At 42.9% G+C, this 16549-nt stretch overlaps 1 protein-coding gene across 3 annotated transcripts in view; it reads right to left on the bottom strand.

Moving 5' to 3' along the window:
* Positions 1-16549, bottom strand: part of CDKAL1 (CDK5 regulatory subunit associated protein 1 like 1) — an 877582-nt gene that overhangs the window by 250019 nt on the left and 611014 nt on the right. The gene's annotated exons all lie outside the window — the stretch shown is intronic.

Here is a 16549-nt window from a genome sequence, read left to right as displayed (position 1 = left end):
CTAAGCCTGACATAAGCTGCAGAATATACAGTTCTGCTTGAAATGAAGTAATGTGAGCATCCACTGTAGCTAAGAACTGAATAAACATAGAAAAATTTTGTATTCTATGACACCTTCCCTGCTCATACAGCAAATATTTTGAGCTATAATGGCAGGCTTAAAGGAGACAAAATATATTACTATACAAATTAATACCAAATAGCATTAGATGAGATTTCTAGTAACATTAATAAAACACTCATTAGGTTTGACAAAACCATTAGACTTTAGTTATTTTAGCCATTTTAATGATTCTGTTGGCAACAGTATAAGCATTTACTACCTATGGTACTGGCATTACCATCATTCATAGGAGTTTGCCTGTTTCTATGGCAACATGAATCATAAGGCTCAATCAAACTAGTTTCAGAAAAAAAAGAATTCCCACCCCTCCCTACCAGTAGTCCCTCAGTGAAAAGGAAATTAAACAGTTTTAAAATTCATAAACCGTACAACTGCCTGAATTCCATTTGGCGATAAGGTGCTAATTACCTTAGTAATTAGATTTCTTCCTGGATGGGATTATTTTACATGCAAAGAAAAACTGGGTTTTGTAAGTGGAATAAGGACCACCATCTATTCAGCAACAGCAACTAAATTACAGTCTAATCCAGTATGCCTGCCCTATAATGGAATATTACAATGTGCCATTTTATACCACTTTTGACCACTGCATTAGAAAACAGTTTTGAAAACAGGAGAAAAGGTAAAATGCTTGTAAAACTTATTTAAGAGAAAATTCAATTACTGAAACAATCAAGCTCCCAGTCCTCCTTCACCACACAACACACACAAATAAGTAGAATTTATTCCTTATGCACAAAATAATTTGTCAGGATTGAGAGACCAGAAGGGAATACAGAGGTTATTGTAAAAAAAAAAAAAAATACACATGAATGCATATTTGAAAATAAAGGCAACCTTAGTATCTGAGAGACTGAAACAAAGCACTACAAGATTATTTTTTTCTGTGAAGAGTTATGGCCTTTTTAAAATACAAATGCAACTATGAAATAATGTATAAATTAAGCAACAAAATTTGGTTTCTGTATGCTGGTGAATCAGTCAGTATTACACAATACTTTTAAAAATGAACTTCAAAAGCATTCTGCATTACTCTTTTGAGTCCAACATACAAATGTTTTGGGTGTCCATAAAAATCATTCCATTGTGAGTATACCTGCATTTTAAGATTTTTTTTTCCTACAAAGTTGTATACTTTCTATAATACCTGCTATATTTTATGGGGTCAGTAGAGATGCTCTATAATGCAGCATTTAATGGACTCATTTAATGAGCCCAAATATACAGTAGACCTGATGAACAGGGATCGTGGTTTTCTCTGATAAAAAAATCCCCAATTTTCAGTTTTAAAAAAGTAACCCAAAATCCACATTTTTCCTGGATTAAAATGAAACATCACTTATATATAAATGTATATACAGTGGTATTTTATTTTAATCCAGGAACAATGTGGATTTTGGGTTACTTCCTTTAAACTGAAAATTGCGGATTTTTTTAAATCAGAGAACACCAGGATCCCTGCCATCAGCCGGATAAATATTAGGGCTGTGCAAAGCTTTGGTCACCGATTGGATTCAGAGGAGATTTGGCAGCCGAATTTCTGAATCCAAATTGAATCGGAAGACCCATTAAAAGGTCCAAATGGAATCCGAAGGCTCCGAATTGATTCAGAAAAGATTCAGAGATTCGGATTGGCCACAGAGAGGCAGGCGCAGCTGGGCATCTGCAGGTTTTCCCGTGGCTCCCCTGGCTGTGCCTGCCTCTCCCTGGGCACAGGGAGCCACAGGAGAAGCTCCCGTTACTGCCCTGCCCAACTCCATTGGCTGCTGGCAACATGTAAGAGAATGGGAGAAACTAGGCCCGTATAACCACTTCTTATTCTGAAGTGATGCTTTTCCATGGTGGATTGATTAAAGTACTCAATATTCATCAAGAATCTGGGAACATCTCTCTCTCTCTCCCTGCAGGCTAGAGGTCAAAGGCCATTAAGATAGGACATGCCGAGAGTCAGAGGGCCTGGACAAGTAGCTTGCTTGTTCCAGTGTAACCCAGTTTTATACTGAAATAAAAAAAGAAGGAAGCACGCACATGACATAGTCCAATGCTGGTGTAACTGACTAAAATCCAGCATAAATTACTCCAGGAAAAAACATGGGTAAAGCCGTATTAGTATATATGACAGCACAGGAGTTTATCTACTTCTATTCACAGGTAGCCTGCTTGCTCAATGGTAAGAGGCTACGTTCCTGCCACTTAGGGGCAAATAACTAAGTAGTGCCTACTGCAGCAGCTGGCCCAGAAAAGCTGGATGCCTGTCCAAACCACACAGATGTAAGCACAAGATTTTCTTTTCTGCAATGGTGCACTCATCAGGCAGAAGATCCTGATACTTCTAATTTAGACCCCTGTTGGAGTTAGGGTCTTACCTGAGTACATGATGGGGGATACCTATCTGTGAATAGAACAATGAGACGATTAGTGAGAGGCCTCTAAAGATTCCAAATTAAAATTATTTTGGCCACTCAATTTGATGCTCGAAGGTAAGGTTTCATGTAACAGTGAGTGCAGCTGCACTAGAAAATTCAGCATTCTACATGGCTCCGACTATAGTCCTAAAATAAATGGCAACAAAAGTATTGGGTTTTTGTGTTCATACCAGTAGATGCATGTCCAGCATATCATTCTCTAAGGCAGAAGAACAGATTTCAGCTGCTGACTGGACCTTGGGTTCCCTAAAGCCTGAACAATGCTGACATTTGTACAAGCAGTTCTATTACTTCACTGACTGTCTGCTTTAGAGAGAGAGGAGATTATTTAATCTTTCTGAGGACAGCTACATGAACTCATGACAGTCATTTAGATGCTGCAGTGATAAGCTTAATAAAAATAGCTAAAAGGAACTAAAGAGGTAAGAGAGCTATTGAGGAAATTTAGGTTCAAAGTAAAAGTAGGAAAAGCCCATGAGTGATTTGGGAAGATGAATCGCATGTAATCTGAGGTTGCCAGAAAACAACTATTTTCACAAAGCAGAATGCCTAAGGGAAATTATCAGATACTGTTGCAAATTTGCTAGCGTTCAGATTCTATACGAATCATTATGTGCAGCCTTAATTACAGAAAACATTTCCTTCAATTCTAGCAAAGTTCACATTCAATCAAGAAATTAAGTGAAAGGAGGACACAGCTACACAAGACGCTAAATGAGCAATAAATTAATTAGACTGTTATTACAGGTACTAAACTTAATGCACAGTTACCATGGAGCATTAATGCACATGTAGACATACCCAATGTGTCCTTCCACTTCCTTTTCAACACCTAACATTTAGTATCCTTGACCCATTACTGATTTAACATCCTCCAAGAGGTTTTTAAACATGGTTTTTCTGAATGTCAGACAATACTAAAAAACCCCCAGAACAACTCAAGTCTATATGTAAGAGGTAATTGTCACCCATATAGCTTTACTGCATCAGCATATGTTTCACATTGCTACTTATAATGTTGTGGTAGTGTTGGAATGATGTAGCTGGGATGGTTCAGGAAACGGCAAAGATCTGTGCGTATTATATCTTTTATTGGACCAATTGTATGGGTAGGATAGATAAGTTTAAAAGCATACTTAAGTTTTTATCATGGCCCTCAAAGGGAAATTACCAGAATTATTTCTTGAAATTTCTCAGCCACCTTGAAAGTCTAGAAGAGAGATATGGGTGAGCAACTGTCTCACTGTTACTGTTTTGAAAGTTAAGCAAGCATATATATGGTTTGGATTTTATATACATACATATATGCATACACATATGTATACACACATACATATAAACATACACACGTGTATGCATATATGTATGTATATAAAATCCAAACCATATACTGTATACCCTTGTTTAACTTCCAAAACAGTAACTATATAAACACCCCCCCACACACACACTGGGTTGTACAGTGTGTGAGAGAGGGAGAGGGAGAGGAAGAGATGTGGACAAGATAGCATTTTGGCCATATGCTGAGCTTGTAGGGGTGTGCGAAGCTTCAGTCGCCGATTCAATTAGGAAAAGATTCAGCCTGATTCGGCGGCTGAATCATCAAATCCAAATCGAATCGGGAGACCCATTAAAAGCTCTGAATCGATTCAAAGCATCCAAATTGATTTGGAAAACATTCAGAAAAGATTCAGCGATTCAGAAGGCAGTCTTGCAGGGAAACAGAAACTGAAAAGGAGGGGGGGGAGGAAGTGTGGGAAATTGCTCTGATATTGACTGGCCAGTGACTGTGATCTTTCCCTGAGTTCCCTTCCAATCATAGTGTTCTGGTGGAGGGTTGTAGAAACAGCATAGAAGGCTCTGTGTGAAGCCTCTCTCTCCCTTTTGTGAGCTGTCTGTCTGGAAGCAACAGCATGTCAAAAGTAGCGGCTTCTTAGTCTCTTGCTAATCTCTCTTCTTGAAAAGGACTGGATACAACTTACTAATTACCCTTGCCTAGAATCCCTCTACTTATCCCTATCCAGTCCATTCCTTTCAACTTATTCTTCCCCCCAAATTCTCTTATTTGTTCCTGTTATTTTTTCCCCCAGACTTTTTAAAAAGAAAGCTGCGTTTTCCTTGACAGTATGTAATCCATCACTGTGCAGGAAAGCACATATATTACACACACACACACCAGATACAAGATATATTACACACACACACGCATATATTAAACGGATACAAAATATATTACACACACATTTTCCAGCACAGCAAATATTATGGAGTGTGCTGGAAAGGCAGGTGCCAGTTCTTCTGGCAGGGGAGGGAAAGGGGATAGAGGGAGTAGGGGGAAGTGCTGCAAGTTCACTCTCCCCCAAACATAGATGCACCCTCTTTCCTGGCAGCGATGACTTCTATTGCCAGTGGGAGCAAGGAGGTGACAGCAGTACCTGTCCCTGCACCTGCACCACCTCCACTAACACCAGAAATAGTCACCAGCACGACAGTCTCCTCCTCCCCAATTTTAGCTCCCAGCGTGAGCCTCCCAGTGCCAGAGGAGGACCTGGATCTGGAAGCAGAGGAGCAGAGTGCCATAGCTAAGGAAGTTCTGGGGAAGGAGGGGGAATCTGAGTTTGTGCTCCACATCGCTCAAAGTTCCCCTAGAGGCAGGTCTCTTCTGGAAGGCACCTCGGAGTAGGTTGATGGGGCAGGCGGCTCAGCTTCCCCTGCTGTTGTGCCTCTGCCTGCTGAAGAGGGAGATAAGGCAGGATCCCCACCCTCAACCCAGAACCAGAGGGATAGTGTAGTGTGGAATCATTTTGAAGTGGCAGATGTTCCCAGGTATGCTACCTGCCAGCACTGCTGAAAGCAGATCAGCCGGGGCAAGGAGGTAAAACACTTCACCACCACGGTGATGCTGTTGCATCTCAGGAGGTAGCAGCCCCTTGCCCTTGTTCCTCCTCAGCCTGGCACCAGTGGGCACATGCCCAAAAAGAAGTCCCCCTCTTGCTCCAAAGCCCCCATCCCTACGAAGCAGAGGCAGGCCACCCTGGACCAGTGGGGAAAAGGTGGAGGGAAAGGGGGGGAACATTGCAAGGGCAAGCAAAATGACCCACAGCATTGGGGAGATGCTTGCTTGGGATGCCCAGCCCTTCTCCTTTGTTGAGCATCCAAGCATCTCATGGCCCCATCCTACTGAGTGCCAGCATGCACCACCTTTAGCAAGATGGTGGTACCCTCCTTGTATGAGGCATGCAGGGAGTACTTGAGGGAGGAGCTCTGCAAGGCAGGTCCGCAGATAGCCTTGTACTTCACCTCAGACATCTGGAGCAGCCAGGGCAGAGATCATGCCTACCTCTCCCTCACTGGTGCCATCAGTCAGGCCATCGGTGTGCACTCCTTCAAGTGAAGGTGATGGATGAGTCCCACACAGCAAGGGAGATCATCGTGGCTATGAACGTCATGGTGCAGGGATGACTCATTGCTCAGAGCAAGCTCACCCGCAGGCTCATGGTCACCGACCATGGGGTCAATATGGTCAAGGCTGTGTGTGATGCCAACTTTGTTGGCATCCACTGTGTGGCACAAAAGTTCCACCTCGTAGTCAGGGACACCTTGGAGCGGGACAGGGCTGCTGGTGATGACACTGTCACTACCACTACCGGCCAGCTCATTTCAAGATGCAGGATGGTGGTGGGCTACTTCTACCAGAACACAAAGGGGGACAAGATGCTGCAAAAGAAACAGGCAGAGCTGAACATCCTGCACCACAAAATCATGCAGGATGTGGAGACTTGGTGGAACTCCACATACCTGATGCTGGAAAGGCTGGTGGAACAACATGAAATGGCCTTGGTCATGGAGATTGGGATCAGCACCCCCTTAACAAAAGTGAGTGGGATACCATCTCCCAGATCTTGGTGGTCCTCAAGCCATTCCTCAAGGCTACCGAGAGCCTCAGCGCTGGCAATGCCCTCCTTAGCCAGGTGATCCCCATAGTGAAGGAGCTTGAGAATCAAATGGAGAAGTTCCAAGGGATCAACGTTCCTGGCTGGGGCAAGCCGCTTTCACCAGAGCTGCAGGCACTGGTGAAGCAGCTGAAGGAGGGCATCAAAAAACCACTGGATCCGCTGCAGTCCAGTACAGTCCACATGCTGGTGGGCATGTGTGACCCAAGCGTGAAGGGGAGCATCTGCAGCAGCAAAACCCTCAATCACTGGATGGAGGTGCTGGTAAACTCAGTCAGGGAGGCAGAAGGGCAGAGGCAGGGGGACGTAGAAGAGAGGGACCCTTTGTCCCATGCCAGCACTCCAAACACCAGCCAGTCTCCGCTACCACAGCCACTGCCAATATGGGCCAAGGACATGGCTTCAATGGTCGGGTCCAGAGGCACCAGACCCAGCATCAGGTAGGTAGTGTGGAGGCCTCGGTGGCTGCCTATCTCACTGAGGACATGGAGCTGCTGCTCTGCAACCCCTTGGCCTATTGGGCAATCCACAGCCAGATGTGGCAGGATCTAGCCATGGAACACCTGTCCTGTCCACTGGCAAAGTTACAAAACACTTTTCACAGACGAGCCTATGAACTTCACTTCATCAGTCTCCTAGATACAAAAACTCATGGACTCAATACAGACATTGTATTTATGACGCACTGTAACATGCCTGACATCTGACTCCCGAGGTACCTCTCCACTTTAACCTGCTACATCCCCCTGCCCCCCTCCCCAGCCTGTCTCTCACCTCCTAATGTCTCAATTTACATTTTCACTGACTGGCTTTCTTGCCTGGAGCACAGCCGCTGGCTTCTTTACTATTCCATTCAGGAAGAGCACACACACCAACTGCAGATGCTTCCTCAGCCTGATGAAGGGTTTTTAAACCCAAAAGCTTGCGAAGATATAGTTATCCAACTATTCAGCTAGTCTAATAAAAGATACCAGATTGACCCAAAGAACCTTGTCTGCCTATGTCCTTAGACCAACATAGCTACAACCTACACCTCTTAACACACACAAGTGATATGAGTTTTGCTTTCAACAGTTTCAGGGGCACTTTCACAGAAACTTCTGCACCTATCTCCTTGAAAATTGGCAGGCTTCATGTCCTCAGAAGGGGCTACCCTGTTTTTATCCAAATCAGCAAAAAAATGACAAAGTTATAGGTATTTTAGTGATTCCCCATTATACTCTATGGCCAAATCTCTGAATTGGGACAGTGATATGAATCACTGAATCGAATCACAATCCCTCCAAAATGGCCAAATCTGAATCCAAATTAAATACTTGCCACTTCGCATAGGCGTATCAGCCTGTATCTGGGCAAAATATGTAAAACTCCCTGGTCTCATGGGTCAGAGGAAGCAGAAGATCCTCCAGGCAAATTGACTGAGAGGCTGGAGCATGGCACTCCCTAATTGGGCAAGGTTTGGGTGATGTCACACCAGGTATATAAGAACAACTCAACTAAGGTTTCTAGCTTTTTCTCCTGGGGCTGCTGAGAGCTGCATAGCTGGATTGAGAGCAAGGAAACCTGCTCCCTATGGAGGGGTTTTCCTCCCACCCCTTCACTGGAGAGGCAAGCAAAAGCTATGGGACAGGAAAGCCTCAGGTATAGGGAAAGAAAGTCTATCTTAGAGTTTAAGACTCTTATTTCCTCCCTGCTTCCCCATTCTTTTCCTAAGTGGGTTAATGTCATGAGGGTATTAACCCCTGGAGAAAACTGCCCAGGAATGGGTCCTGCGTTTGGTAACTGTATTGTCTCAGCACAATGGTATAGTTGAGACTGGATGCCCAGGCTACAGCCATAGGTCTGGGCCCTTTTTGCTGTTTCACAGCTACTGCATTTCAGCTTCGCTGTGCAGTTGAACCACAACCTTATGTTTGGCTGACAGATTTGGGTAAGGGTAAAATCATGGCATAATTTGAGCCAAAGGTGAGACCTGGCAGTTCTTATTGTTGATCCAAGACTCAGTGTGATATAGGCCTGGCCAGCTTTTGCTGCCCAATTCAGGCATAGTGAGATAGGCCTGAACTTTCCTCTAAGCTCTTTTACGGCTTCCTGCCCAGCAGAGCTGGGATTGGGACTAGGAATTTTGGGGATGTGGTCTGCTGATAAAAGCTGCAGTTCACCCTTCAAAGCCACCATGGGGAAGTGGAGGTTGGCACTGTACCATGTCCCCAGGAGCAACAGAGACCCTTGCAACACAGAAGGACCTATGCTTTCTAACAGTTCCCCACAGTGCAGTGAACTAAGGAGCAGCACAAGACTCTCTTGTGTGGGCCCCCTCTCCAGCCCATTGCTGAAGGGCCAGTACAGGGGTGCAGGCCCCTGGAACTACATGTTGGCAAACCCCAAATCCCAGGCTGCCTGAGCATGGGTGAACCCCCCCCCACAATTCCTGAGTGATGGGTTCAAAAATGAATCTTGGTCCCTGATAAACAGAAGCAGCAAATATAGAAGTCCAATCTTGCCCAAGCAATCCTTTCTTTAGGAGTATTCATATACAAGAGTCAAGAATACATACAACTTCACAGTCCTTTGATTCAAATACCTGGACTTGGCCAGTGAAGTTATCTGAAGAACTTCTCTCCCTTTGGCTACTGTCACTAAGGAATCTGGAGTCAGATTAACTGAAACCATTCTTCCTGCCCCGTATCTCTTCTGTTGTAAAGTTCACACTATCCTCATAGGCTTCTTTGATGCTGATGACAGATGCACATTATCAAAACCTCTTTGCAGCATTCAATTGTAGGGAACTATTGCTAGCTATACTTCTTCCTTTAATTCAAAGATAGAATAACTTGAATTTTTCAACCTGAAAAGTTGGCATTGGCATGTTCCAGACTTTAGATAACATTTGAACACACCCTGAAATGCTGTAGTATCATTTAAAACAGTGGTTTTCAAACTTCCTAAAGTCGCAAGACCCTTCTGTATCACTTCTGCCATGGAACCCCTACCCCTATCCTAAGAGGCGACACAGTGTCAGGTGACCTAGCCCAATAATGGCAGTGCACTGCCTCCCAGCCCACTCCACCATTACTCCCAATCTCTTTGCCTGATGACGTACTGTGGAACATCAGGATTCCATGGAACAGAGTTTGAAAACTATTGATTTAAAATGTAGATATCCTCTGAGAAAAGGGGAAAAGACTCTCCTCAATTCTAGGTTCCGTTCTTCATTCAGCTCTGACTGCTTCAAGAGAAATCTGTTTGAGATTTCCTTGGGAGATGAGGAGGATAGGAAGATCACCAATTCAGACCTTCTTGCTTTTTAATAAAACATACCTCCACACATGCATAAAAAAAGATTACTCAGTTAGCTCAGATTATACAAGGAAAGGCTAAGACCTGCTATACAGATATCAGTCCTGCAAACTGATGAAGGACAAAACCAAGGTGCCAAAGTAGCCTGTGAACCAGAATCCATTGGGGGGTATCCTGGAGAAGAAAGAACTCTTTCTTTTGCCTAAATCACTGAACAAGTGGGTCACAAAAAAATAGGAATTGACAAGCTATGTATGAATCAGTATAGACCAAGGCTGTTCAGCTCCCCGCACCCTAGCAATGCAAGCAGCCCTCCCCACCCCCTAGCATCACAAAGAACATTAGAAGTGTCATACTGGGCACATCTACATGTGTCCCTATGGCACCTTTATTACTGCACTGTCATCTAGCACTTCTTTTTGGAAGTACTAAATGACAGCACAGTAATAGCCTATACTGCGCTGCGCGTGCTGAACACAGTTCTTTTTAGCTGTTAAGCTACCACATCAACATGCTATAACGAGGGACTGCTTTGCTACAGCGACATAGCTGCAGCATCACGGTTTGTGACAGCTGACGCTACATTGCCATAGTTCGTTGCTACGGCAACATGGAGGCATGTGTAGATGCGCCCACTGAGTCAGACCAATGGTCCATCTAGCCAGTATCTTGTCTCTGGCAGTGGCAGGAGTGGATGCTTTAAAGGGAAGCACTGAGCTGGATACATCTAGAGTGATCTATCCCCTATTCATTACACTCTCTGGCATCCACCATTATTGTTTAAGAGATGCCAGAGAAAACTGTTCTGTTCAACAGCTGTTAATTTATCTATCATCCATGAATTTATTCAGTCTCTTGCTGAACCTGGCTATGCTACCTGCCTAAACCATCTCCTGTGGCAATGAATGCCACAAGTTAACTATGCCTTGCATAAGAAGTACTTTCTCTTGTTAGTTCTAAACATGTCTCTTACTAATTTCAGTGGGTGCCTCCTAATGCCAGTATTCTGGAGTACTGGAAGTGTGTGCTGCCAAGCTCCCTCTTTTGCTGTGTATGCACAGCACAAGCAGCCAAGCCTTCTCCGACGGTGTGCGCACAACATGCACTCCAGGGGCAGGATGCAGGGAGGGGGAGCCTGAGAAACCTAGCTGCTCTAGCAGGAACAAAGGGAGGGGAGTGCTGACCAGGCAGAAGCCCATAGGCCGCATGGTAACCCGTTGTGGGCCACACATGGTCCACATCCATCCAGTTGGACAGCTCTGGGTATAGACAGTATCTTGTTCCTTTTGTTACTGGTCACTAATACAAAACACTACTACTAAGGCAGCTACAAATATAATACAAATTGAGAGCTCAGAGTATTAACATAGGGAAATGAATAATGCTATCATTTCTTCAGTCCTCACATTACTTATTTCAATTTCAAATTCCATCTATTTAATGCCATCACAACCTTTTCAGTTTTCAGCTACTGCAAATTTTTGCTCCAATGGCAACATACAATAGAAGTTGTTAATAAAAACTCGAAAATGTCACTGCTGGTTTAGAGATGTCTGGAGTTTTTGACAACTGACAAAGCATAAAAGCCCATTAGGATCTACGTATACTCTATAGGAAGTATTTAAAATATTAAAATGCATCTTTTACTACATTACCAAAAGACCATGAAACCAGAGGAAAAAACAGGAAACTTGCAAATTAGAGCCACATGGCAAGACAAAATTTCTGTCATTTAAAACAGAGGAATAAATGGAAGAACTGACAATTCCTTTGTAGGCTTTGTTTGCATCCTCTAATCTAGAGCAGGGGTGCTCAACTCCCAGCCCATGGGGCAGGTCTGGCCCACAGTGCTGGGTAATCTGGCCCATGGGGCTTCCCACAGCTCCAGAAATTTGACAGCAAGGGAGCAGCCCCTGCTGCCAAATCTCCAGACTCATGGTGAATCTCAGGCCCTGCATGTTGGATTGGGTGCCTGATCCCAGTGCACAGGGCTGGGTGGAGGTGGGTTCCAGAACCCAATCCTGGTGTAGTGGGCAGGGAGGGGGTGACACCAGGCCCCTGGAGCCCAATTTCAGTGCATGAGTGCTAGGAGAGGGTGGTGCCAGATCCCAAGGCCCAGTCCTACAACTGAGCATTCATTGTTCAAAAAACAGCCCCATGCAACATTGGAGAACAACTCCCCCACGTGCTTGCAGCCTATGGGGAAGGAGGGCAGACTGAGGCCTCCATGGGGCCCTCCATGAGGACGGGAGGAGGGCAGGCAGGGTTTGCGGTTGGGGTGCTGCCCAGCCAGGAAAGCGTGTAGGGCCCAAGTGGGAATGCACAGCCATGGGACTCATCCAGGGAGTAGGATGGAACTACAGGTGGCTCATCTGGGGACAGAGAGGCCAGCTCCCTGCTGCTGTGTGCACTCTGGAAGAGGGGCATGGGGGGCAAGTGCCCCCCAATATTTGTGCATAGAGTGGGGGCTGGGGTGGATATAGGCTGTCTGCTGCAGGCTTGAGCCTTCCCATCCTGCTGCCCTGTCCCCAGGGTCCTCTGTGGCCCAGGACAGGACTTGGCATGGGAGGGTGGAATGGGATGAGGAGGCTCAGTGCCACCACCACTGCTGTGGGTGGGCTGGGGGTGCCTCACCATGACAACATAGCTGACGTGGCACTCCTCATCCCATGCCAGGTCCCCCCTGTCCACTCCCCCTCCCAGGCTGGCCCACAGAGGCTCTGGAGGGCAGCAGGGTAGAGAGCCCCAAGCCCCACAGTAAGTAGCCCACATCCTCCCCCAACTCCCATGGGCTACACTCAGTTCTCCTCTGGGCACACTGCCCACGGGGGGGGTGGGGGGGGAGGTGCGGCACAGGCATCTCTCTCATTCTTACATTTTCAAAAGGTGGTCAGCCTACCTGCCCACACAACTGAATTGGGCTGGGCTTTCTCCCTCCCTGCCTCTGTGCAGCCAGATCCAGTTTGCAGATGGACTGATCACTGGCCATTTAGCTCGTGGTTCAAAGAGGTTGAGCATCACTTATCTAGAGCATTTGAATCTTATTTCAAAGAACAAGACCTCCGGTAGCTATATGTTTGGAAATTTATGTGGCAGGGTGTGAAATGCAAGATGTTGAGGCAACACAGAAATAGAAAAAGTAGGTGGAATCCAAACACCGAAACATGAAATGTTGAAAACTAAAGAGATCTTAAATTTGAAGTCTTCATACTTTTAATAATTATATTGTGTGGAATCCAAAATATTTGGCTAAAATTGTCTATACTGATCTTTGTGTAGCTCTTATCCAACTGTCCAGCAGACCAGGTAAATAGAAAACACAGAAATTTATAGTCTCTTAAATGAATTTTTTTCAAACCTGTTACTAAAATGTAAATTTGACAAAAATATAGTGAATATTCAATGCAACTGCAAAACAGTTTTCAAAACTGATAAATTAAGAAAATTTGGAGGAAAAAACCCAAACTATGAACTAACATTCAGGAGAAAGCTAAATCAGGAATAACTTAAAGGGGCTATAATTCTTAAAGCTCATTGTTTAAGCAGCATTACATGCTCATTATTCAAACCTCGTGTTTCGATTACTTTTAGCAAATTTAAATCTGCTGATGGTGTGCATATTTCCAATAAATCCACCAGCATGAGATTCCACACTGGCAGGACACCTGCTAACATCTTTTATTCATGTACGTGTTCCCAGTGCAAAGCAATTATATTATTTCAAATATTTTAACATGTTTTCTATTACTGCTTGCCATAACTGTAGGCTGCCTCACAAATCACTGTTTTCCTTCAGCTCATGCTCTGTCTGCATCAAAGTGGGAAAGACTTTATTATATGGTTGTTTGTAAAAGTCTAAAGGCTTCATTTACAAGTAGACTCAATGGAATTTTTTTTTGACTTGACTGCTGAAACACTGAACACAAGAGGACTTTGAAATACACCACAATTTTTTTTTTTTTTTTTTGTAAATAAATATTTTTTCCACATGCATTTTTTTTTCCTTGCTGGCATGACTCCAACCTTGTCAGAGCTGATGCTCATATCCCATATCTCACATACGGAAAACAGAAAGCCACTCATAATATACTGTGTGATGCATTTTCCCCAGTCCTGAAACTGAAGTGACTAGCTGCAATTCTCAAAATATTTCAGATATGTCCTTTCTTCAGGGTTTCCCCGAGTTTTCTCCAGTAATGAGATACGTCTTTGTATGGGAGACTAATCTGCAAGACTTTCAATCCTACTGTTTACCTTAGATGTTGTTCATGGTCAAAACTTGGATTTTTAAAGGTAGTAGAGGCTACTTATTAATTCTTGATGACAAAGCCGTATGCATTGTGTTGCTCATTATCCATTTCACTTCATGCAGAATGCTACCAACCCAATTACTTGGATGGTGAATCTCACAGAGAACATTTTACAGTTCAACACTACCTGCAATCTGACTTGTGAGCACAATTTAAGATGATGTTTTCAAAGTTGTTAATGAGTTTGATATGATGAGTCCCTTAGAAAGGTGATAATGCAGCAGTGACTAAAAATACAAGACTTAACAGTCCCCCAAATTTTCAGTGAGAGGGAGCTGACAGCTGGGTATTTTCAGAGAATGGGTTTCAACCAAGTTCCAAATTGATCTTTCAGAATCTAGATTTGCTGACATTTGGAGACACTACACATGTTGTTTTCCAAGGCAATACCTGCTGGGAGAATTGATGATATAGATTAGAATTGGATTGGATTTGATTGGATTACAGAGGCTTTTATTTGAGTGGGTTTGTTCATTTTGATTTGGGATAGCCCTTCTGAAAAACTACTTAGAAAAATGGACGTATTTGATAACAAATGTTATCCTCTACCTAAAATGTGCTCTTACTATGTTTTGACAGTTACAGTATGGGTTGTTGTACTCTCATTCCCCAACTCATTAGTTACAGTCTAAATGTTTCCTTCTCTCCTTTTCATCACCAATTTCTCTAAAGGAATAGTTTAGGCTTGGACTACATTTATTCATCTTTTAGGTATGGTACTCTTTCCATACAAATGAAACATTTTACATAACTTCATTAGAGATTTAGAACTTCATATTATTATTGTTTTATGACTTAAAAATGAGTGACTTAAGACAAAAAGCTCAACACCCTTAAACTTCATTTCTATTCAATCTCTAATAAATACCATCTGGTGTGTACTTTAGGGATATAATACCCGTCAAAAACTCAGCCGTATTATGAGAACCGGCACCAAGTTGATCTGAAATGCATATTTGAACAGATGTGTTTAAATTACATCTCTGTCTATCCACATGCATAAATTCAGAGCAAGCGTGTGTTGATTTAAAATGCATAAAAAAGGGATTTGGAGATGCATCAAAAGTGAACAGCATCTCAACGGATCAAGACTCACATTACTAAAGGTCATTACTAAAAATAAAGTTTGCATTTACTAAGGGTTGCACCAGGGAACTGTTCATGGGAACTGACTTAATGTTTGATGCACTGAAGCAGCCATTGAAACTACACTAATTTTCTATAAGCCTTCAGTGTTTAACATTAAAACTGTCAGGCATGATCAGAAATAATAGGATCTCAGTCATCAGGAGTTGAGAACATTATACGGTTTTGTTATAAACTGACATATTGATGATCCCTAAAACCAACTATCTTGGCTCTGATGTCCATCCCACACATCTGCTTCAGTGGCAGTCATTTAGTTCTTCAAACTGACATCAAAATTAGGGGAGATCCACATAAAAATAACAATGAAAATCTCTCGTCTGAGGTGGTAATGAAGTTAACCAATGAACTTCAAAGCATCCTTCTGTTAACAGATTAAGTTATGAATAAAAAAATTGTAATTTTTTTTTTTACCGTTTGTCTGACTTTGTTTTTACTGAAACTTATTCATCTTTAATAACTTATGGTTTTTAGCATACCAAAAAGACAAGCGATTAATTAATTGTGAAATCATCTCTAACACTAATACTACTGCTGTGCCTTTACTAGCAAGCAGGGGATCTCTAGGGTTTTTAGAATGAGTTTCTGAGGCAAAATATAAGGGACAGTAGGGAAATACCAATGTAAGCTGATGGTTTGAAGAAGCAACATAAGGAAAGATCTGATACTATACCATGACTACAAAAATTCAGTGGTCCTACAAAAGTCATTAATAGCTACTTTTAAGTTAATTTAAAATAGGCTTGCAGCTGAGAGGGCAGACGGATGAAAACTGCTTGTCAATATGATTAACAGAACTTGTACTGAAAACTTTTTTTAAAGCCAGCATATATAAACTACAAACTTTTCTCTTGAAGGAAAATATATTACTTGCAGGAACTGGAACTAGATTTACATTTGCTTCAAATTGATAGAGCGCTTTATTTTTTGCGATGTTATCAATAAAGATTGAGGAAGCTGTGGCTGTTATTAGAAGTGAAGGATTAAGAAAGGGCAACCATAAAAATAAAAAAGGAGTGGGACTAGGAGTATAAAACTGAAGAATGGAAAACAGAGTTGAAGCTGGGAGTAAAAACCTAAGAAAAACACCTAATTGTGGCAACAGAAATTGATTATTTCTGCTTTCCTTCCTTTTAAAGATCTACATTTAATCATATCCCAATGGTAAAAAGATTAACTAGAACAACTGAGGAACTGCCGATTCAAATGAGAAAGGGCACATATGTTTCTACTCCTTTTACTAGCAAAATAAAGTGTTTTCACAGCTTAAATATAGAGAAGCAAGAAAACC

The sequence above is a fragment of the Gavialis gangeticus genome, unplaced genomic scaffold (genome assembly GCF_001723915.1).
Source record: "Gavialis gangeticus isolate Ggan-Ray unplaced genomic scaffold, GavGan_comp1, whole genome shotgun sequence".
In the NCBI taxonomy this organism is placed as follows: domain Eukaryota; kingdom Metazoa; phylum Chordata; order Crocodylia; family Gavialidae; genus Gavialis; species Gavialis gangeticus.
Note: the sequence above shows the minus strand (reverse complement) of the source record. Positions and strands in the feature narration are given on the sequence as shown.